The sequence below is a fragment of the Staurois parvus genome, unplaced genomic scaffold, assembly GCF_062004578.1.
Source record: "Staurois parvus isolate SC_StPar_1 unplaced genomic scaffold, SC_StPar_1.0 ptg000575l, whole genome shotgun sequence".
NCBI lineage: Eukaryota > Metazoa > Chordata > Amphibia > Anura > Ranidae > Staurois > Staurois parvus.
In genome coordinates this window covers 1,470,231-1,494,434 of record NW_028318371.1, presented here as the reverse complement: position 1 = coordinate 1,494,434, position 24,204 = coordinate 1,470,231, and the positions used below count along the sequence as shown (strand labels likewise).

At 38.9% G+C, this 24,204-nt stretch overlaps 1 long non-coding RNA gene across 1 annotated transcript in view; it reads left to right on the top strand.

Annotated features, from left to right (window-relative positions):
* Positions 1-24,204, top strand: part of LOC149450295 (uncharacterized) — a 1,099,640-nt gene that overhangs the window by 113,979 nt on the left and 961,457 nt on the right. The gene's annotated exons all lie outside the window — the stretch shown is intronic.

Genomic DNA, 24,204 nt, shown 5'->3' with positions numbered 1-24,204 from the left:
CTCCCCAGACCCTGCGTTCACAATATCTGCTCTCCCCATACCCTGCATTCACTATATCCACTCTCCCGAAATCCTGCATTCACTATATGCACTCTCTTTGGACCCTGCATTCACTATATGTTGTCTCCCTGGACCCTGCATTCACTATATTCGATGTTCCCGCACCCTGCATTCACTATATCTTCTCTTCCTGGACCCTGAATTCACTATTTTTGCTCTCCCCGGACCCTGCATTCACTACATCCACTCTCCCAGGACCCTGCATTCACTATATCCTGTCTTCCCAGACCCTGAATTCACAGTATCCGCACTTCCTGGACCCTGCATTCACTAGATCTGCTCTCTGCAGACCCAGCATTCACTATATTCGCTCTCTCCAGGCCCTGCATTCACTATATCTGCTCTCCACGGACCCTGCATGCACTATATCCATTCTCCTGGACTCTGAACTTACTATATCCACTCTCCATGGACCGTGAATTCATTATATGTGGTCTCCCCAGACCCTGCATTCACTTTATCCGCTCTCCCCGGGCCCTGAAATCACTATATTCACTCTCCCCAGACCCTGCATTCACTTTATCCACTTTCCCCAGGCCCTTCATTCACTATATCTGTTCTCCCTGGACCCTGCATTCACTATATTCACTCTCCCTGATCACCCCACATTATACAATGTTCCCGTCTAACTGCACTTTTGGTTCCATTTGGACTCAGAAGATCAGGTTGCTGAATGAGGACTCCAAAGTAATCTCCCTCCTGATAAGCGTCTTTGTATCAGCCGTATTCCTCATTACAAAGAACTCCACATAGTGCTTTATCCTTTTACACTTTTATTCATCAATTAAACATAAGAAATGCACTCACGTTCCGGAGGTGTATATTGCACCAGGTATGATGAACATCCAGTGATGTACTGATTAGACACTAGATGGCAGTATCATCTCAGCAGCAGAGTCCTGTACATGCTCAAACCAGACCCCATCCGTAATGTAATGCCAGGCAAAGCACGGGGCCACTTAATGAATGCTATTGGCTGCTGTAATGTGGTTCCAGGAGCCGCTTACAGAGTACTATAACCACTGTCCCGATGAATGGTAATGTTGTGATATCATCCGCACACTCCTCCCCGGCCCTTGCATTCACTATATACGCTCTCCCCGGACCCTGCATTCACTATATCTAGTCTCCCAGGACCCTGCATTCACTATATCTGGTCTCCCAGGACCCTGCATTCACTATATCTGGTCTCCCAGGACCCTGCATTCACTATATACACTTTCCCCGGTCCCTGCATTGACAATATCCGCTCTCCCCGGACCCTGTATTCACTATATCTGGTCTCCCCGGACCCTGCATTCACCATATCTGGTCTCCCCAGACCCTGCATTCACTATATATGCTCTCCCTGAACCCTGAATTCAATACATCCACTCTCCATGGACTCTGCATTCACTATATCTGCTCTCCCAGGGCCCTGCATTCACTATATCCGCTCTCCCTGGACCCTGCATTCACTATATCCGCTCTCCCAGGACCCTTCATTCACTATATCTGGTCTCCCCGGACCCTGCATTCACTATAGTCATTCTCCCAGAAACCTTCATTCACGATATTCGCTCTCCCAGAACCCTGCATTCACTATATCTGCTCTCCCCGGACCCTGCATTCACTATATCTGGTCTCCCCGGACCCTGCATTCACAATATCCGCTCTCCCCAGACCCTGCATTGATTATATCCGTTCTCCCAGGACCCTGCATTCGCTATATCCGCTCTCCCCAGACCCTGCATTCACTATATCTTGTCTCCCTGAACCCTGCATTCACTATATCTGCTCTCCCCATACCCTGCATTCACTATATCCGCGGTCCCGGAATCCTGCATTCACTATATCCACTCTCCCCGGACCCTGCATTCACTATATGTTGTCCCCCCGAACCCTGCATTCACTATATTCGCTGTTCTCGGACCCTGCATTCACTATATCTTCTCTACCCAGACCCTGCATTCACTATATTCACTCTCCCCGGACCTAGTATTCACTATATTCGCTGTTCCTGGACACTGTATTAACTATTTTTTCTCTTCCCGGACCCTGCATTCACTATATCCACTTTCCCAGGACTCTGCATTCACTATATCTTTTCTTCCTGGCCCCTGCATTCACTATATCCACTCTACCAGGACCCTGCATTCACTTTATGTGGTCTCACAGGACCCTGCATTCACTATATCTGCTCTCCCTGGACCCTGCATTCACTATATCCGCTCTCCCCGGACCCCGCATTCACTATATCTGCTCTCCCCGGACCCGGCATTCACTATATCTGCTCTCTCTGGACCTGGCATTCACTATATCTGCTCTCCCTGGACCCTGCATTCACTATATCCACTCTCCCCGATCACTGCATTCAATATATCAGCTCTATTTGGGCCCTGCATTCACTATATCCACTCTCCCCGGACCCTGCATTCACTATATTCCCTCTTCCAAGACCCTGCATTCACTATATGGACCCTGCATTCACTATATCCGGTCTCCCCAGACCTTGCATTCACTATATCTCATCTCCCCATACCCCGCATTCACATTATCTGGTCTCCCCGGACCCTGCATTCGCTATATCCGGTCTCCCCGGACTCTGCATTCACTATATCCAGTCTCCTCGGACCGCACATTCACTATATCCGCTCTCCCCGGAACCTGCATTCACTATATCTGGCCTCCCTGGACCCTGCATTCACTATATCTGCTCTCCTCAGACCCTGCATTCACTATATCTGCTCTCCTCAGACCCTGCATTCACTATATCCACTCTCACTGGACCCTATATTCACTATATCTGCTCTCCCCGATCCTGCATTCACTATAACTGGTCTTCCCGGTCCCTGCATTCACTAACAATGGTCTCCCCGGACCCTGCATTCACTATTTCTGGTCTCCCCAGACCCTGCATTCACTATCAGATTATGACGTAAAAAAAATGCTGCGCTACATGAAACAATTGCACAATTCCTATATATCAAAAAGCAAAGTGAAAAAATAAATAATAAAATAAAAAAATATTGAAAAAAGTATTACTTAAATAAAACAATATATATTAAAACAAGGATCAGAGAAAAAATCTAAAAGTATTTTCTAAGTATGAATCAAACAAAAGTCATTCAAAAACTCAAGTTCAATCATTAAAGTGCTCTTCTGTGAACCCTTCTTTGGATAACGAAAAATATGTGCATCTGTCATCAATTCCCGTGCAAAGACATCCTCCACCATATATCTGCTCACCTCACGCAGTGTGACCGCACATTATACAATGTTACGTCTAACTGCACTTTTGGTCCCATATGGACTCAGAAGATCAGCTTGTTGAATGAAGACTCCAAAGTAATCTCCCTCCTGATAAGTGTCTTTGTATCAGCCGTATTCCTCATTACAAAGAACTCCACATAGTGCTTTATCCTTTTACACTTTTATTCATCAATTAAACATAAGAAATGCACTCACGTTCCGGAGGTGTATATTGCACCAGGTATGATGAACATCCAGTGATGTACTGATTAGACACTAGATGGCAGTATCATCTCAGCAGCAGAGTCCTGTACATGCTCAAACCAGACCCCATCCGTAATGTAATGCCAGGCAAAGCACGGGGCCTCTTAATGAATGCTATTGGCTGCTGTAATGTCGTTCCAGGAGCCACTTACAGAGTACTATAACCGCTGTCCCGATGAATGGTAATGTCATGATGTCATCCGCACACTCCTCCCCGGACCCTGCATTCACTATATAAGCTCTCCCTGAACCCTGAATTCAATATATCCGCTCTCAACGGACACTGTATTCACTATATCTGCTCACCCAGGGCCCTGTATTCACTATATCCGCTCTCCCCAGACCCTGCATTCACTACATCCGTTCTCCCAGGAACCTGCAGTCACTTTATTTACTCTCCCCGTACCCTGCATTCACTATATCCGGTTTCCCCAGACCCTGAATTCAAAATATCTGCTCTCCCCGGACCCTGCATTCATTATATCCACTCTTTCCGGACCCTGCATTCACTATATCTGGTATCCCCAGACGTGGCATTTACTTTACCTGGTCTCCCCAGACCCTGCATTCACTATATCTGTTCTTCCCGAACCTGGCATTCACTATATCTGCTCTCCCTGTACCCTGCATTCACTATATCGACTCTCCCCAATCACTGCATTCAATATATCAGCTCTCCTCGGGCCCTGCATTCACTATATGTTTTCACCCCGGACTCTGCATTCACTATATCCACTCTCCCCAGGCCCTGCATTCACTATATTCGCTCTCCCCGGACCCTGCATTCACTATATCCGCTCTCCCCGGACCCTGCATTCACTATATCCGCTCTCCCCGGACCCTGCATTCACTATATCCGCTCTCCCCAGACCCTGCATTCACTATATCCGCTCTCCCCGGACCCTGCATTCACTATATCCGCTCTCCCCGGACCCTGCATTCACTATATCTGCTCTCCCCGGACCCTGCATTCACTATATCTGCTCTCCCCGGACCCTGCATTCACTATATCCGCTCTCCCCGGACCCTGCATTCACTATATCTGCTCTCCCCGGACCCTGCATTCACTATATCTGGTCTCCCCGGACCCTGCATTCACTATATCTGCTCTCCCCGGACCCTGCATTCACTATATTTGGTCTCCCATAGAACACAGATCATGGAAATGTAATTATTTTAGTAAAAATATAAACACTCCACAGCACAAATAAATTATATATAAAAATTAAAATACTATAAATAAAAGTCCCAAAAAAATAAAGTCCACACATAAAATTTTTTTTCCAAAACTATATAAAGTGTGCTCAATCCCAAAAAACCCTGTGCTCCAAAATTCTTCAAACAAATGTGCTCCCCCCATCCGTGATGAATGCTCCTCCCCCCTCACCAGATGGAATGGACTCTTCCTGATAAGGCACAAGAGTCAGACAAGCGTAGAATGAGTGGGCGTGTCCTCCCAGATAACTCTGCACTCAATATCCTCCAGAAACGACTCCCACGATTGGATGACAACGGAAAACAAAACAAAAACAACAAATAGTGCAATACTGTAAAAAACTCTTTAATTTAAAACAAGTCTGCCTTCTATACACTCACATGATACAAAATATAGTCAGGCTTCATAATAGGCCCAGAGGCTCATATTATATGACAGATTTCCATTTGTAGAAGTGGACTGGCAAAGATAGACAGAAATCCCTTCTAGACAAGCAGGAAGCCACTCCGGAACGCCGCCAACCAGCGTGCGTTCCACTCACCGGACGTGACGTCACCACGCAGCCACCGCAACCGGAAATACGACGACACGTTTCACCCTCCTCCAGGGCGTTATCCAAGGCATCCTTTATAGCTCCCCACTACTCCTCCCCTTTCTCCATTCAGCCAAATCATCCCATTAACCCTCTAACACCTCATCCCTCCAATCCACTTCCCAATTACAATCTCCAAGCCCACATACACATACCAATATCGATATTATAAACAACAAACACTTAATTACCTCTCTATTTATTTTAATAACAAATATTACTCCATACTAATTAATCTAATACGAAGAATAAAATACATGAAAAAAATTAAACCTAAAACAAATATTAAATAAATATTACAAAAATAAGAAAAAATAACAAATGAAAAAAAAACAAAATAAAAAAAATAAAAATAAAAAATATAAAAATAAAATAAAAATAAAAAATAAAATGAAATAAAAAATAAAATAAAAATAAAAATAAAAAATAATGACAATAAAATAATAAAAATAAAAAATTCAAAATTACACAATAAACAACAATCAAAGAATTCATATCTAATAGACACTACCAATTGGACAAGAAACAGTTAATATCTAAATTCAACCCCTTAGGGGATAAAGTATTCAATTTTAGGATCCATCTTTTCTCATTCTGTGAAATTGACCTAGTCACGTTGCCACCACACTAATGAGGCTCAACTTTGTCGATCCCACAGAACCTGAGCAAAGATGGATCTCTATTGTGGCACTTCCTAAAATGGTAGGACAAACTGTGATGCCTAAAACCTCTTTTAATGTTTCTAATGGATCTTAAAATTGAATACATTATCCACTAAGGGGTTGAATATAGATGTTGATCTTAATTGTTTCTTGTCCAATTGGTAGTGTCTATTAGATATGAATTCCTTGATTGTTGTTTATTGTGTAATTTTGTAGTTTTTTTTTTCTTCATTTTTTTATTTATTTAAATTGTTTTAATTTTATTTATTTTTAGTTTTTCATTTTTATTATTTTTTGTTTTTTTATCTTTATTTTTATATTTATTTTCATTTTTATTTATTTATATCATTTTAAATTTTAATTTTATTTTTATTATTTTTCCTATTTTTTATTTTTTATTTTTATTTTTACATAAACATTTTTTGTATTAGAACTATTGTTTGGGGTCTATTAGATTAATTAGTATGGAGTACATTTTTGTTTAAAGTTGAATAGTTACTTGTGAGCCACTAGGAGTTTTCTTTCTATATGTAAACTCTATTATCAATTGATTTTGTACATAACAAATATGAAAAAATATCTAAAATACAAAAAATAATAAAATAATACAAATTAGTGGATTGCGTGCTTAAATTAATATTTATGAAATATTAGATCGCCAGGTACTTATTACACCCTCTCTAGGTGCATAAATGTTAACCATAAATGCCAGTATTGTACCGCGCTCCAATATATTCTACCTTATGTGATATTGTTAATTACTAAATGTACCACCGATAGTCTAATAATTACATCAATCAATTGTGCTTAAATATATGATTTGTGTAAATATATGAAATAAATTATTTTATAAATGTGAAAAACCAAAAAAATGTACATGAAAAATATAAATAAAAATAAAAAATAAAGAATAAAAAATATTTGAAGTGGGAATGACAGTTCTCTTCTGTATAAATGAGATGGTGTTATTATTCAGTCTGGATAGTGTGATGAGTCTGTGTCCACTGCGTGAACCTCTCTCTCCTCTCTCCTCTCCTCTCTCCTCAGCCCAGCCTTCTCAGTAGGGCTTTCTCCGCTGGCTGCTTTGCTTAATCCTCCATATATGGAACATACAGAGAAGGGAAAAGAAACATAGTGTCTTATCCGGGATATCAATTGTTTATTGTACTTTGATTTCCCACTCACATTTTAAAAGATAAAGTAGCGCTTTACATGAAGTGTATCCAGATCGTACTATGGTCAGCCTTACAGGTGTGTCTGCCTTCAATGAGTATACTCGCCGTTCCTCTGTGGATGCGTGATGACGTCACCGCCCCTCCCCTACGCGTTACGCTACAGGGACTCGTAGCTTCCTCTGGGGGATGTAATTTTGCATGCCATCATGCACAGAGACTATTTATATCCTGCCGGCGCCATTTTTGCTATGATTTAGTAACTGCTCTTCATTACTCCTCCATTTTATTGGAGTTTAGACTATATCTTAATCTCATACATTATGTACATAATTTCCACTTTTATGTGTGGATTCAAAGTGCGCATCAGCATCCTACGGCTATTTACTCAATGCTTGCATCCACCCCTTCACAATTTGGATATCAATCTTATACTTTATCATCAACATTGGGGTTGCCATAATAAAATCAACATATCAATATTAATCCCAATTTACATACTATATCTATATGTTATACATTTTAATTCATTTTTAAAATTAAACATATTTTATTAATTTACATACATTATTAGATAAACCGTTCTTCATTAAACAAAATTAAAATAAAATTAAATTAAAATAAAAATAAAAATTAAAATTAAAAATGAAAATAAAAATAAAAATAAATATAGAAATAAAAATAAAAATAAATATAAAAATAAAAATAAAATTAAAATAAAAATAAAATAAAAATGAAAATAAAAATAAAAATAAAAGTAAAAAGGTACAATTATTTTTAAAATAGGTAAAAAGTATTTAAATTTAATTTTACAAGAGCTTGAAGGTGTATGGAATAATTTGAAATATTTGTACACACTAATCTGTAATTAATATCTTTATCATTAATCCATCTATGTCTCCCTCCTATTGTTATATTCTATATTTGAAATGTATTCTTTTACTCTTTATTCTTTCTGATAATATTAATAATCGCTCAAGAAACAAGCCAGATCAAATTCCTTATTTAATCCCAACGGATGCAGGGAATTCATTTGATAAATCCACTGGGATTCTTTCTTACTTATTTCTCTAATAAGATTATCCCCTTTCCAGTGTGCCTTATGCTTTTCTATTCCCCAAAATACTAGACCTTCTGTTTTTTGTTCATGATATAGTTTAAAGTGTAATGATACATTATGATATATATATCCTTTTGAGATATTGCGGACATGCTCCTTTATTCGCTCTTTTAACATGCGTTTTGTTCTTCCTATGTAGTTTTTGTTGCAGGGACATTTCAGTGCATATATTACCCCCTTCGTGTCACACGATATAAATTGTTTTATCTTAAATGTTTTACCATTTATGAAATTAGTAAATTGCGTTCTATTTCTGGGGTTATTTTTTATTCTAGTACAGCTATAGCATCTTCCGCACTTGTAAAATCCAATTCCCTGAAAAAAAGAAAGTGAATTTTGTTTGGGTGGATCTAATACATTCTTCACTACTTTGTCTCTAATATTTGGGGCTTTTTTGTAAATAAACCTTGGGTTATCAGAAATGCTGTCTTTTAGATCTTTATCCAGCCTTAATATATCCCAATGTTTTTTTATTATTTTTTGCACATCTTTATATTGCTTATTGTATGGCATTATAATAGTCAAAGCATTATCCATACTGTTATTGTTCTGACTATTTGTTAGTAATTTACTTCTATCTAGTACTGCTACCCTGTCTCTTTCTTCTGTTATAAACTCTTTTTTGTACCCTTTATTGATGAATCTCTTTAGAAGAATGTCACTCTGTTCCTGATAATCTATATCATGTGTACAGTTGCGTCTCAGTCTCATAAACTGCCCTCTGGGTATGTTCTTTATCCATGCTTTATGGTGGCAACTATGGGTGGGTATATATGAATTTCTATCTGTGTTCTTGAAATAATTTTTTGTAGAAATGTGTGATCCCTCTTTCACTAGCCATATATCCAAAAAAGTGATGGTTGTAACGCTGCTATTCCAGCTAAGTATTATATTATGATAATTCTTATTCAATTCAGCATAAAAATGCGCTAGTGAGGTTTCATTTCCTTTCCATACTAAAATTATGTCATCTATATATCTATAGTATGCTATAAGTTCTTGTTTATGATTATTGAATATTGTGTTTTCCTCCCATTGTGCCATGTATAGATTTGCTATGGTTTTTCACATTTATAAAATAATTTATTTCATATATTTACACAAATCATATATTTAAGCACAATTGATTGATGTAATTATTAGACTATCGGTGGTACATTTAGTAATTAACAATATCACATAAGGTAGAATATATTGGAGCGCGGTACAATACTGGCATTTATGAGTACATTTTTGTTATTATGATGATTTAAAATAAATAGGTAATTAGGTGTCTGTGGAATTAAAATATCGATATTGGTATGTATATGTTGGCTTGGAGATTGTAATTGGGAAGTGGATTGAAGGGATGAGGTGTTAGAGGGTTAATGGGATGGATTTGGCTGAATGGAGAAAGGGGAGGAGTAGTGGGGAGATATATAAGATGTTAGGAGCCAGAAAATGATGCCTTGGGTAACGCCCTGGAGGAGGGTGAAACGCGTCGCCGTATTTCCGGTTGCGGTGGCTGCGTGGTGACGTCACGTCCGGTGAGTGGAATGCACGCTGGTATGCGACGTTCTGGAGTGACTTCCTGCTTGTCTAGAAGGGATTTCTATCTATCTTTGCCAGTCCACTTCTACAAATGGAAATCTGTCATATAATATGAGCCTCTGGGCCTATTATGAAGCCTGACTATATTTTGTATCATGTGAGTGTATAGAAGGCAGACTTGTTTTTAAATTTAAAGAGCTTTTTACAGTATTGCACTATTTGTTGTTTTTGTTTTGTTTTCCGTTGTCATCCAATCGTGGGAGTCGTTTCTGGAGGATATTGAGTACAGAGTTATCTGGGAGGACACGCCCACTCATTCTACGCTTGTCTGACTCTTGTGCCCTATCAGGAAGAGTCCATTCCATCTGGTGAGGGTGGAGGAGCATTCATCACGGATGGGGGGAGCACATTTGTTTGAGGAATTTTGGAGCACTTTTTTGGGGGGATTGAGCACAATTCATATATTTTGAAAATAATTGTTTTGGACTTTATTTTTGGACTTTTATTTATAGTATCTAATTTAATTTTACATTTATTTTTTGCTGTGGAGTGTGTATAATTTTATTTGATTGCTTTTAAAATGTTGTTTGGTCATTTTCTTAAGTTTTGTTAGTTTTTTTTTTTTTTAAACAATAGGAAATAAATCTCCAAAGTGGCTTGAAACACATGAGACAGTACACACTTTGTGTTTTCCCCCTTTTCCTTTTTGGTATATTCTATCGTTCTATACTAATATTGTTCTGTTTCCAGCACTGCTTTGTGCATTCACATTCCTCCATTAGACCTCCGTCTGTCTGGCCAATATGATCACTTGCTGGGTCAGCGTTCACCACAGACAGCTCAACACTCCAATAAGACACGGCAGTTTAATCCCTCGTAGTTTTACTTGTGAAAATGTAGAACATGGATACACAGCTGACCACAGGATACGGTAAACGGCCAATCAGGGCGGCCTTTTACCACGTGATCAGTGGTGTCCAATGATACAGCAGATCACCGGGTACATACGGTTGCCAGTTATTGGCTGCACTTTCCTCACGCTGTCACACAGTGAATAAAGTATTGCTAATAACTGACAATTGTCAGAGAAGTGATCAACACTGTCAACCACCCATGCCTAGCAGTGCCAACCACCTGTACCTAGCAGTGCCACCCACCTGTGGTACCCACCTGTGCCTAGCAGTGTCACCCTCCTGTGCCCAGCAGTGCCACCCAGCTGTGCCCAATGGTGCCACCCATCAGTTCTACCCAGCAGTGCCACCCATCAGTGCTGCCCAGAAGTGCCAACCATCAAGGCCCAGCACTACTGCCCAATAGTGCTGCCCATCAGTGCAGCTTATCAGTGCAGCATCATCAGTGCTGCCTATCAATGCCGCCTATCAGTGCCTCCTATCAGTGCCCATCAGTGCTGCCTATCCATGCCACCTCATCAACGTACATCAGCGAAGGAGAAAAAATACCTGTTTTGCCAAATTTTATAATATAAACAATGAAAAACTTTTTTTTTTCAAATTTTTTTGCTTTTTTTATTATAGCGCACAAAATAAAACCCCCAGCAGTGATTAAATACCACCAAAAGAAAGCTCTATTTGTGTGAAAAAAATAATCAAAATGTCATATGGGTACAGTGTCGCATGACCGCGCAATTGTCATTCAAAGTGTGAAAGTACTGAAACATGAATATTGTCCTGGGCAGGAAGGGGGTAAAAGTGCCCGGTATTGAAGGGGTTAAAGGGACGTTCTCCTGATCCTTGTTACACTTGTTTCCTCATTAGCACAATACAATGAAATACACAGAAAAGTCGCCATCCGCTGCCTTATCCTGTACCTTGGAGAGAGGGAGGAAGACTTCTCCAGGAGTTTGGTGTAAGTAAATATCTGGCAAACATTCAATCCACACTGAAACACCCAGGAGAACAGCTGTCTGTATTCTCTGAATTTATTCAAATAGTAAAATATTTCATTCATAAACTTAAGCTGAAATTAATTATTGATGACTTTTAATGAAAGTGAAATCTTCAGCAAAATCTAGGTTCCACCTATTCCCATCCCCCATTCTAAGGCGATTCTATGTAACCCTGTAAAGAAAATTTGGGAAGTATCTCCAATGAATCTGAAGAATTTCCAACAGAGCTATGTGCCAGAAAGAGATATTGGCATAGATGAAAGTCTAATGGCCTACAAGGGAAGGCTCAGCTGGGTACAATACATTCCATCAAAGAGCACGATTTGGCGTAAAATCCTACATGGTATGCGAATCGTCAACTGGCTACATTTGGAATTCAGTCATATACACTGGAAAAGGAACAAAATTCAATCCAAAATACAGCAACTCTGGAATGGCAACATCTTCTGTTCTTTCACTCATTGATCCATTGCTAAATCAGGGCTGTTGCGTAACAACCGACAACTTTTATACATCTCCTGAACTTTATGAGTTTCTTCTGCAAAACAAAACAGATGCCTATGGAACCGTTACGGCTAACCGGCACAACATGCCGCCAATGTTTGGCAATAAGAAGCTGAAGACTGAAGAAATGGTTGCCTGGCAGAAAGGCAAAATGATGGCACTGCGATGGTGTGACAAGAAAGATGTGTGCCTAATGAGTACAATTCATAATACCTCCACTGTTATGGTACGCACAAAAGGTGGGAAAGAAATCATGAAGCCACAAGTAGTGATAGACTACAATAACACCATGGGAGGTGCCGACAGAGCCGGCCAAGCAATGACATACTACCCAGCAATGAGGAAACAGCAAAACAAGTACTACAAGAAGATCTTCAGGCATCTTCTTGAGCAATGCTTGTGGAATGACTACATTCTGCTCAAAAAAAAAGAGTGACAAGCCTGTGATTCATTCTGACTTCATTTGGAAAGTTGCCAAACGTATCTTTGTGAACCACCAAACACCATCAATGGCTGTGAATAGAGCTAGACGTCGTGCTGTTGGCGTTGTCACCTCGGAACACCTGACTGGTCACTTCATGGACTACATCCCACCAACCGAAAAAAAGTCAGCACCTACAAGGATGTGCGTGGTTTGTTGCTTGAAGAGAGATGACAGTGGAAAGAAAATCAGAAAGGAAACCAGGTTCATTGTCCTGATTGTGACGTCAGACTTTGTGCAGTCCCATGTTTCAACATTTTTCATACCCGGGATGTTTACTAAACCAATATGCAGTGTCTAGTAATATTTCCCCCTTGTTTTGACAAATGTCAGTGTTTTTGGTCTGATTACATTATTGAATTGAATGTATTATTATTATATTATTATTTTTTATAATTATTTATTATATTATAATTTATGATTTTGTGTTTCAAACTTTATCATACCCGGGATGTTTACTAGACTCTTGTTTGGACAGATTTAAGTGAGTTATTCCTAAGAATTACAGGCCTAGAATATAAAACAACAAATTTCCATGCAAAACAATGTACTGCTTTGACATTCAGAAATATTGACATAATCAGACCGCCAGGGAGGGTAAAGGGTAGACAGAATACCTTAGAATGGGGGTGGGAGTAGATTAGTTAGGTTTTGCCTTAACTTCCACTTTCATTTTACTTTTGGTTTCCTGAGTTCTCGTTGATACCAATGGTAACTATGGACAAATCCTCAATACTAAGACAGAGTTTGAGAGAAACCATAACTTCCATTTCATGCAAATGAGGATGTGTTTTAGACATGAACTCGTCAGCAGAATAAATTATAGGCATTAACCCTCAAAACACAATATATACAATCTCAAGGAAATGTAAAAACATTTGGAATGACCTGGTATTCTACATAAAATTGGTCATCAATGTAAGACGTCTTCATGGAAGTCTCAAGTATAGACAAACACAATCTGCTTCAGCTAATACTGCACAAACAATCTAATTTCTTGAGGCCCAAAAATGTCAGAACAGTACAGATATCCCCCAAATGGCCCCTTTTTGCAAAGCAGACAGTCTGACGTATGTCATAAGAGACATGGCGAGTTTTTTGAAGTTGTAATTTTTTTGTCAAAATTTTTTTTTTACATACTGCCACCAGTGCAGTACAGCGCCATCATATAACTGGTGTAGCGGTGATCAGGTACACTGACTGGTGACAGTACAAAAAAAAAATGTGATAATTTTTTTCAGCTTTTTAAAAACATTTTTTTATTTTTTTATTATTTATTACATTTTTTCTTTTTTTAAGATTTTGTTTCATATTATACTATGCCTGAAGTAGTATAATGTTACCATAGTAACATTGTACTACTCTGGGGAAGTGATCAGTATTTTTTTTTTTTTTTTTTTTTTTACACAATTTGATTGCTTATAGCAAATAATTTCTTTGCTAAAAGCAAGCATTTAACTGAATGACATCGATTCATTCAGGTTTTTTTGTTTGTGATTAGCTGGAATTGGCCAAGGATAATCACATGACACAAATGGGCTGTGATTGGCCTAACCTGTGCATGTGATCACTGTGACCATTCACAGCTAGACACACTTGTATACAATGGAGAGCAAGAAAGAAAGCCATCCATTGTATACAACTGTCATGTGACCTGCTGTGATTGGTCACATGGTATCGGCAACAGGGCCGGTATACAGATCTGTCATCGGCTGTGTCTGAGGTACACAGATCTGTCATTGGCCGTGTCCGAGGTACACAGCCGGTGACAGATCTCACCACAGAGCGGCCCTGCGAGCACACGCAAAACACGATCTGGGAAGGACGTCATATGATGCCCTATCGGAGGGACGAGAGGCTCGCCCGGCCGTCATTTTACTATAGGCTGGGTGGGAAGTAGTCACAAAAATAGACAAACATAATGTACTTAAGATGAAGATCATATCACATTTTATGACCAATTTATGTACAAAACCAGGTGATTCCAAATGGTTCATTTCCTTTCCCTGTGACTGTACATAGGTGAGAAGCACATTCTGCTTTGCCATTGCTAGATATAATTAGAGCACCTAAGTCAGCGATGTGATTAGCCTTGATTAGCTTGATGTTGATCCATTAACATTTATAGAAGCATATCGCTCCGTAATACTATAAACTATGCTATTCTACTTGTGTGACAAACAAAACCATGCTTGTGTTGTTTTTTTTCTTGTAAACGTGTCAATCATTTCATAGTCCCCCCCCCCCCCCCTTGTAGTTATTGATGCAACCTGTTAATTTAGCCAATTTGAATACCTGTGTGTGTTTTTGTGTGTGCTGGTCTAAAGCTGGCCCTACATAGATGGAGATTTGGCTGGAGTTTTCCCAAATGATTAGTGCCACCGGCTTTAGCCTGCAAGACGAATCTTTGTGTTGTGGCGGTGGGGAAGACTCCTCACTGGCAGAACACAAGAGTGCTTCAGGAGGGATTCCCCCATCAACTCTAAATGGGTTGATGGGGGAAACAAACTATTTTCTCTCTTTCTACCTGTTGTAGAATGGAAAGAAAACTGCGTAATCTATGGCCTGCTTAAGACTTCATGGAGCAGTATGGCCAAAGCTCTTTTGGCTGTACTTCTTCTATGGATCACAGAAGTGCAGTTCGTTCTGCACTCCTGTGACCTGTTTTCAGCTGACAGTGGCCTAAAGCCTGCTGTCGGCTGACATCACATAGCTGGTCCAGGCTCCCAAAAGAACCCAATGATATGGTCGGGAACCACTCGGATGCCTGACCAGCAGCTTGCTCAACCTCTCAGCATGCCACTGAGAGCCTGCCCCCTCCACAGCCCAGCGCTCCAGTGAGTGCTGGAGGGGCAGAGTAGAGAGCCGGTGACTGACGGTCACCACTTTCTGCTCACAGAAGACTGAGAACTGAAAGATCAGCGGTCTTTGATAAGTCAGTTCTCAGTCTTAGAAGTGGCAGGGGATAGATGCAGCATCAGACCAATGCTGCATCCACCTAGATGAGCATCATTTTTTTAAGCCCTGGATTTCTCTTTTAGGGTGGCCATGTATTATATCATCTTATCGGATCATTTTTCTTTAGATTCACCAAACCATATAATATGAGGTCAAACCTAAACAACGCTTTCAATTTCTATCCAGTCAGGCAGGTCCTCGCACTACATAGCTGAGGTAAATCTAGAGGAGATTGTTCAGAAATTGTACAAAAAACTGTACAATGTATGGCCAGGTTTACAAGAGAATAAAGGGTGTCATAGTACAAAGAAGTCCGTGGTAATTATCAAATTCATTATCTTCAACAAGCTAACATTTCTTTGAATTCCTTTTACAAGGATTTGGAAGAGTTCAGAGCAAACCTTGACATGCAAGTGATGAAAATTGCTATCATCGGTAACCAGCCCACCTCAGGATATGACCACAAGACAGCAACCATTCTGGTGGAGGGAACCAAAATCCTGGAGGGATGTAATATTCCAAGGTGCCGTGCTTTGCTGATGGGTATAATATATGCTCTGAATCTCTGCTATCCCAAGGAACTTAAATACACTTTTGAAGAGTTTCAGAAACTGTTCCTTGAACTTGATGGACTGAAAGCCAGTGCAAAAGTAATGGGTCTCAAGCAGGGGCAGACTGACCAGTCAGACACTGCCTGAGGGCCTGGGGTCAGTAGGGGGCCCCATGAGATGTCCCTGGTACCTTTCATAGGCTTTTTTAGGAGTGGTTTGAGTGTTGGTGAGGACACAGGGGCCCCATGATCCCCTATTGTCCGGGGGCCCCATGAGTTGTCAGTCTGCCCCTGGTCTCAAGTACAGTATTTTCTGAAGAACGTACGAGTTCTATAGCGCATTCACACTGTTCTCAGATGACATTTTTCACTTTTACTTCAGTTTACAAAATGGTTGCCACAGGGTAATGCAGAAAGAATATAGCAAATTGGAAGAAAGCTCCAAAATATCAGCTTTCAATATCCACCAATAGCTTCGCTGTATTGCCACCATTTGTTGCAACACATAGCAAAGGTCTGGTAGAGAAACAGTTTCTGCACCAGACAGACAATATAAAACAATCTTACTGCAAAGTGCTTCCTCATTCATCAGTACAACTTTGAGGATTTGATTTCGGGGTGAAAAACAATGAGTTTGAGTAATGTAACAAATGTTGGCACACACCTAATTAATTCATATAACAGCTCTATAGAACGTTTGGTTATCTACTCTTAAGGCTTCAAGGATCCCTTGAAGGTCTCTCTGGTGCTTTTTTTTTTCTTTTTTATGTAATGTCACAACTGTGAGGTTGGTGGATAACAGAGCGGCTCTGGGATATTACCAGTCTTCTATGTTTCTTTGGGTTTTTGTTTACATTTCTTCATTTTGTCCTTTCACTTCTCAGACCCCATTTGGGGCAAAAAGTATTTCTGACAACATAGTTCTATGTGAATTTGTATTTGATACCTCAGCTCCAACATGACCTTCTAATATTGCTGCTTTCCTTGGATTACTTACTAGTAATATTTCCCTTTTTTCTTTTAGGGATAAGATTGGCCTTTGCGTTTCTTTCTGGCAATTGCCCATTCAGATATGCGCATTATAGGTTTGTTACTGATGCTTGCAAATATATATTCAGGATAATGTTTTGTATATAAAAATCTTTGTTCTTACTGGCTCCAATCTTATACAATATATTGTGTTTCCCTCCATGTCTAAAGTGACATCACAGATAGGTATATATTGTTCTTTGTAAGAGATGGGATGTCATTTGTTATTGATGGTTGATAATGGACGCATGATGGTTGATAATGGACGCACTGCATTTGCAACCTGCTTTTGAGGTTGTCATTAAGAATGCACTGACACCCACTGCGGATTGCAAGGGCAGTGCGATTTGAATGCAGAGCACGAAATGCACACAGATTGCAGGTTTTCTGCACCACATTCTAGTGTGAGCACAAACTGGATGAATTCATTTTTGAAAGCTAGTATAAAAAAAAAAAAAAAAAAAAGGTAAAATCTAATACAGAAAGTCAATTTGGACCAACTTGATTTTTAACTGCTTATTCACTTTGAAAAACTTGCTGATAATTGTAGCAATTAAGTCCACGTGACTTGAAGGTTTCTTATAAAAACTGGAAAAACTATTTGAAGTGACTTAATATGTTTAACCACTTCCACTTTTAGCCCCTTCCTGTCCAGGGCAATTTTCAGCTTTCAGTGCTATCACACTTTGAATGACAATTGCGCGGTCATGCAACACTGTACCCATATGAATTTTTTACCATTTATTTGAGACAGATAAAACTTTATTTTTGTGGTATTTATTCACAGCTGGTATTTTTATTTTTTTTTCTATGTAAATGAAAATGTCCAAAAATTTTGAAAAAAGTTTTTCTTATAAAATTTTGCAAATAATATTTCATCATAAATCTTGGCCAAACTTTATTCCATTATCTTTTTGGTAAAAAAAAAAAAATAAGCCAAATTAGTTTATAACCACAAATTATAATTTATAAACATTTTTTTTTTAATATATTATTATTTATTTTATTTTATTTTTTTTACATACTGTCACCCTAGCAGTACAGTGTCACCATGGTGACACTGTACTACTTTTGGGGGGTGATTAAGATTTTTTTTTTTTTTACACTGATTGCTTTTACACCCATGTAGGATGTAAAAGCAATAATTTCTCTTTCTCTCTGTTTGCATTCATGCAACCATTGAGAACTATTGAGTGAGCTGTGATTGGTCACAGCTTGTCACATGGTACAAGGCTGTTGTGAATAGACTTGTACCATGTGACCTCTGTGATCATTCACAGATTTCACATGTAGTAAGCAATGATGTCAGAAGTGACATCTTGCTTACTACTTTGCATGTGATCACTGATTCGCCAATCAGTGATCACATGATCGGGACCTCGTACAGAGGTCCCGTCCAACGATCGGTGTTTCACTGTGTCTGGAGGACACAGCGGGCACTGGATCGTGGTGCTGCATGCTCCCGGGGAGCGTGCACAAGCAGGGTGCAGGGAGACCTTTTATAAACGGCCACCTGACCCTGCAGTGCCACCATCCGGCCGTTTATATACAACGGCCGGACGGGAAGTGGTTAAGTATTCAACTTAAAAACGTGTTTATAATGCCAGGAATGAAGTTGGCGGTAAATAAAAATGCATTCATTTCTAGCAGAAAAGCGAATGACCTCTATGCAATGTAGTTTGTTGCTTCCACTTCATTTCACCAGACATTGTCGTCACTTAAAAAGCTCGACGCAAACTCCAGGTCACCTGATTGCTTCGATTTCCTCTGATTGGCTATCACATTGATCAGTCCTAGTGAAGCCTGCCCTCGTGTTTTCTCTCTCTGAAACATTTTCTCTCTCTCTCTCCTTGCAGAGAGGAAAAAAAACTGTAAAAAATATTATTCAAATAAATAAATAATAAAAAAAATAAAAAAAATACCTAGATGAAGGTTTGATCTACGTCAGTGCCAGGGTTAGTGTTTGGACAGCAGACAGCATCTGGAAAAACCGCATGCAGGAGAATTAGGATTACATCTGTCCCTAGAGGACAAAAAGCGAGTTTTGCCTATAATTATTAGGCAAAACATAAGGTGAGCGCATATTAAGATCACACTGCACCAGGTTATTGGAGTGGAATATTTCTGAATTGAAAGAGTGTTTTTTGAATTGAAAGAAGACCCTGTGTTTATTTATTTATATATTGACTTTGATTCACTGATATTAATGTATTCATTTTATAGATTCGCAGTGGCTAATAGCACTGTTTTTTTGGTTTCTATATATGTTATATATTTTGATTTGGAGAGATCATCACCACTTGTATTAAGTTTATATGTTATTCAATTTTACACAGGAGTGCGGCACTATGATTACTAGACTAAGAGGGGGATTCCTCTGACCTCGGAGAGATTTCCTTGTGTCTCTGTGAACAGGAAATGAAAATATTTTTTAAAAAAACTGAGCGAGGTTCTAACCCTTCCCTACTCTATCAAAACTAAAACAAAGGAAGGCTTTAGATATATTGTAACCAAAGCCTGAAAATGAACGCTTCAAAATACTAAACCGAACACTTCAAGGATTCAACAAAACTTTATGAAACATGAAAGATGAAAGTTAGACAATAAAATGTACAATAAAATGTCGGCACACAATAATCAAATCCCAGAACATAAAATGGCACAAAAATAGAGACAAGATAAAATGCATAAAAGTGGAATCTAAAACCTTAAAATGCATGGAATATATAAAACAACACATATAAAAGGGTAAAATGACTTCTCAGTAGAATTCCACAGAGACAACCAACAGGTGGATTTTGCTTTTTTACCACCCGATGCGTTTTTTCTCTTGGTTGCATTAGTTTTCTTTTTTTAGTCTTTTCCCCTCTGTTTTCACCTGGTGATCTGGTCAGCAGGGCTGGGATAAGGAGTGGGCAGGAGGGGTGGCTGCCCTGGGAACTGTGATATCATGTGAGGTGGGGGGCACCAAAAGGAGGTTGGGGTGGGATTTGTGAAAGTAGGGGAATTTATTTTTGTGGGAGTGGGATTTGTGCTAGGAGGGATGATTGGGGGGATTTGTGATAGGAGGGGAAATTTGGGTAGATTTGTGTTAGGATGGAGGATTGGGAGAATTTTTGCTGGGAGGGGAGATTTAGAGTGGGGGGAGAGGATTTGTGCTCAGAAGTGAAATTTGAGGTGAGGGGGAGAGAATTTGTACTAGGAGCGGGGAATTTTTTTCAGGGGGGTGGATTTGTGCTGGGGGCATATGAGGAATGAGTGGATTTGAGCTGGGGGGTTGGGGGGGGCAAATATTTGTGCTGGGAAGGGGATTTCAGCAAGGAGCACACTTGTATTGGGAGGAGGGGGAACACTTAGGGGATAAGCAGGCAGATTAGTCCATTTTTTTGTGGGGGAGGGGATTTTTGCTAACACATAATGCTCATACATCTTGGGGGGGGGGGGCACAATTCAGCATGTTCACCCTGGGCTCTAGATGATCTTGTCCCAGCACTGCTGGTCAGTAACACACCTCCTGTATTAGATCGCCCCCACTCTGGATTAAAGAGCACAGGGGGCACCTTTGGACAGCAGCATTATCTGTCTGGGGGGGAGGGTTAAATGGACTAGCAGATTTAAATACACTAATAGAAGTCAAACTCCAAGCAGTTACACCAAACATGCTTTCCCTTTTAGGATACATTTTTTACATAACTAAATAAAAGCGGAGTATTGTAATCACCCCTGTCATTGGCAGATGGTTTGTCTCATCCCTGTAACCGCTATATCTGGAAGAGAGCTTGTTCCTTTGAAAAACAACAGACATACTGGCAGGATCACCAGATAAAAATAGAGGAAAGAAAGCCTAAAAAAATGAAACTAATGCAGCCGTCACATCTAAGAATTGGTAAGCTGCAATATAACAAATGTTTCCCTTTGGGTTTAATACGGCTTTGAGGTACAGAATGTCCTTCCCTTATAACCACTTTACAGAATAAAATATTTTCACCTTTCTAGATGACTTATTTATAACAGTGAATAACCATCCAGCATAATCTCTGCTGTTCAGCAGTCAGACGGGTAAAAGGGCCATAAAACCGACTCATGATTAAATCTTCAAAGGGGTTGTAAACCCTTACCTATACCCAGTGCAGTGACTGGCCTCAGGAGATACACAGAGAGGAAACAAATCCTCCTACATAAGTTGTACCTGTGTATCTGCAGTCTTCTCTTCTCTACATCTGTTCAAAGTACAGAATTTATACAGCTTGTCCAAAAGTTTAGAAAACAGGGGGCGGGAGCTAAAGTTACATAACCCCCAACCTTAACATAACCCCCAACCTGAACCCCTAGAGCTGACCATACACTATACAATCTGTTTCAGATCTTCAAGCAACTACTGTATGTAATGCGAGGGTCTGCCTGGATACAATGTGAGTGGATTGCTCATGTCCGGCTTTATATGACATACTTTTGGTAAATCTAAGGCTGACCACACTCTACACCACCAAATCTCCTTTAGCTTTACCAAAACTATCTCCTATGAAGACAAACTTAAACAATCCTCTGAGTGCCGGTTCACACATATGTGGATTGGATTGGTTTGAACCGCATCCAATCGACATGACATGTGACATAACATTGCTTCCTATGGTGCCTGTCCACATAGGTCCGGTGCACTGGCGGTGAAAAGGAGTCATGTGAGATTTCTGAGCAGTGCGGTCCGGTTCAGGTGCGGATTACAGGCTACTGACTTTTATGGGAACCGTTTCTAAACCGCACATGTGTGAACGGGATAAAATCCTGACCTGAACCTTTCCTGAACCTGATGTAAACCTGATCTGAACCGCTGAACAACTACTGTGCCAATTAGCTGTGAATCCTGAGCTTCAATCCGCACCGCACATGTGTGAATCAGCTCTTTATTAGGTCAAATCAGGCAGACCCGTATACTACACAGCTGATGGTAGATCTAAAGGTTATTGTACAATCAGATTGTATAGTGTGTGGTCAGCCTAATGCTAAATAACCTAATAAATTATTGATTGTGTCGCGCTCAACTTACTAAAAAAGGTTGAAATATTTTAACCGTGCATATCATGCACTACTGTGCTAAATAATAAATATTGTGAATATATATTATTCCATAATAATATAAAATAAATTGAAATAAAAAACCTCTGTGCTACAATTAATTATTGAACAATATTAATAAATATATTATAAAAATGAGATCAATAATGTAAAAAACTCTAATAAATATAATTGAATTCCATATCGGTGATATTAAATAAATAAACAAGAAACCACTATTTAAAGTGACATATAAGTGCAAAACACAATGTGTATGTGCAAAATACAAAATACATAAAAAAATTAATATTAGTGATTAATAATGAATAATAAATAATATATATAAAAAAATAAAAAATATATGTGAAAACATAAAAAATATTAATAATAAATAATAAATAATTAATGAATAATAAAAAACCTCTATATAATCTTACTGTGCAAGTGATATTATATATTCACCTTACTTATACAGCGCAAAATACTAAATGGAGCTATATATTTATTGTCCTTAGCTAGACACAATGTAAATGTCCCAATTTTGATCTTTATATATTGTAAAAGATGTATATATTGCTGTTGAGATGGACTGTAATATTACTCTCCTTCCACTAGGTGGCCTGACGTCAGAGCCCCTCCCCCTCTGACGTCACGACGCCACCTGTCAGCAGAACGGCGAGTACTGTTATTGTGCATGGGCACACATTGAAACACGCTCTGTATTGTCTTGAGAAATGTAAGTGCGCATTTTACCGGAGACAAATTAAAGTCTTTTTTGAAAGATAAAGCACTATGTGGGAATTCTTCTTTTACATGGTCTAAACTGGAGGAGCAAAAGGGGAGAAGAGGAGATAGGAGATTGACCCCCCCAGGACGAGGGGGATATCCTTATCCATCCACCTAGCCCTTACAGCTCAGAAGAATCTGGGAGGCCACCTAGTGGAAGGAGAGTAATATTACAGTCCATCTCAACAGCAATATATACATCTTTTACAATATATAAAGATCAAAATTGGGACATTTACATTGTGTCTAGCTAAGGACAATAAATATATAGCTCCATTTAGTATTTTGCGCTGTATAAGTAAGGTGAATATATAATATCACTTGCACAGTAAGATTATATAGAGGTTTTTTATTATTCATTAATTATTTATTATTAATATTTTTTATATTTTCACATATATTTTTATTTTTTTATATATATTATTTATTATTCATTATTAATCACTAATATTAATTTTTTGATGTATTTTGTATTTTGCACATACACATTGTGTTTTGCACTTATATGTCACTTTAAATGGTGGTTTCTTGTTTATTTATTTAATATCACCGATATGGAATTCAATTATATTTATTAGAGTTTTTTACATTATTGATCTCATTTTTATAATATATTTATTAATATTGTTCAATAATTAATTGTAGCACAGAGGTTTTTTATTTCAATTTATTTTATATTATTATGGAATAATATATATTCACAATATTTATTATTTAGCACAGTAGTGCATGATATGCACGGTTAAAATATTTCAACCTTTTTTAGTAAGTGGAGCGCGACACAATCAATAATTTATTAGTTTACTTTCACACAGTATTATGAGTATGTGTATTTGTGTTGAAGCACCATTATTATTTTAGGAGTTAGCTTTTTATTAATTTTGCACATACCACCATAGTAGCTCACAAGTACACTTTATTATAATTTAATGCTAAATAACCCCCCCCCACCCCAAATCTTGCCTTGTTGGGTGTGGAAGTGATGGAGGACACTCTCCTCGGCTGAGATCTACCAGATCTACCGATTGAAGAAATATATTATCTCTACAAACGGTGTCATCCTATGAACCAGATTCACATTTCTCAGCAGA